The sequence below is a fragment of the Falco naumanni genome, chromosome 4, assembly GCF_017639655.2.
Source record: "Falco naumanni isolate bFalNau1 chromosome 4, bFalNau1.pat, whole genome shotgun sequence".
NCBI classification, from domain to species: domain Eukaryota; kingdom Metazoa; phylum Chordata; class Aves; order Falconiformes; family Falconidae; genus Falco; species Falco naumanni.
This window is the reverse complement of record NC_054057.1, coordinates 10,124,643-10,126,231: the sequence shown is the minus strand read 5'-3', so window position 1 is coordinate 10,126,231 and position 1,589 is coordinate 10,124,643.

Sequence of the window (1,589 nt, the reverse complement as noted above, 5' to 3'; positions counted from 1 at the left end):
TTCCACACACTCTTCATATGCCTGATAATGGGACTCTGTGGAACTGAACCTTTTGCAAGTGGCTGGTGCCAGCTTTTTGCAGAGTGCCTTGGACAGGTCTCTTCATTTCCATTTCGTTTTGTCTTTCTACGGCTGACACATATTGTTATTTAAATGATGCTTTTGAACTCAGGGTTTTTTAATGCAAATGTGTGCTTCTTCCCTATTGAATTGAAAACATCAACACTTCTTTCTCCCTATGAAAAGCAGGATAAAGAATAATATTCTCAGGGCTGAAGGTGCCTCAGGATGTTACTGTTCTGTGAATTTAAGCTAAAAAAACATACACACACACACAATGCTGATGTATCAAAATATAGGCTAAATCTTCCTTCTAATCAAGATATGATTAAAGCGGCATTGTATGTTTTAAAGAACAGCTGAGGTAGCGAAGGTGCCAAACTCAGCAGACTGGTCATGCATTCTGTATAAGATGGTTAGGGCAGTAGACAAGATGTGAGAGACACCACATGCCTTGAGCAGTTTTAAGGTGCTCTATCCCATCCTTCCTTTTGAAGGCTGTGACTCGTTTTAGTCTGAAAGTAGGTGCCCTTGCATTTTTAATTTTTTGGAAGCCATTTTCCAGGAACCATAGACTGAACTTACAGAACATCTTACAGGGTAGTAATGAGGAAGAAGGGAAAAAACCTAACAAATCCTTGGTTCCCTTTGGAATATACTGCATTTCATGCCTTCAGGATTTTCTTTTACCTATAATGCCTAGAAATGCATTTTCTAACAAAAGGTGAACATGGAAGCAATCACATGCTTCCTTGAGCTGGAGCTTTCTGCTAATCGAATATCACAAGATATGTGAAAATCCGCATTCCAAGCCCCCAGCATCAAAAGAGTTGATAACACCTGAATTACATCCATACCTGATTTCCATCAGACCAAGGCACATGGACTGCCTCACCCCTTTTCCCATTGCACGAGCATCTGTCTTGCAGCAAAAATGCCACAGTCCCACTAGCATCCATGCCAGCAATATTAGCAAACAGACCACAGAGTCTGAGCTCCTCTTTGAATCACAGAAGTTGTCATTTTTGTTTAGTGTCAGTAGTTGTTGTTCCAGCTCAAGTTTTCTACGTGTTATTCGTGGACTAATGAAAACTTGAAATGTTGCTTGCCCTGCAGTACCAAACTTATGGATAAGCAGACAGCTTCAGTCTGCCAGGTGATAATCTGGCATCCTTATGTCAGTGTTAAAATCCCTACAGCTGTAAATATTTATTGAATATGAAATATACTCATATACTCCAGCTAGCACATTACTATATGAATAAATCTAACCTTAAATAAACCATGTGCATTCCATCTTTTACTCGGTTTATAAAATTCTTGCTTCTTGCTCTGAGCATTCTTAGCTTAATATGGCTATTCAGAAGTAGAGCGATTCACGGTGTGCCTTGATTTCTTTTCTAATGCAATGTTTTGCTGCTTATATTTCACCTCTTACAGCTTTTGCAAAGTTTTGATTTGATAGGACAAGAACAGTGAGGGCATTAGGACCAAGAGAAAGACGCACACATTGCTCTGTATTATGTCTG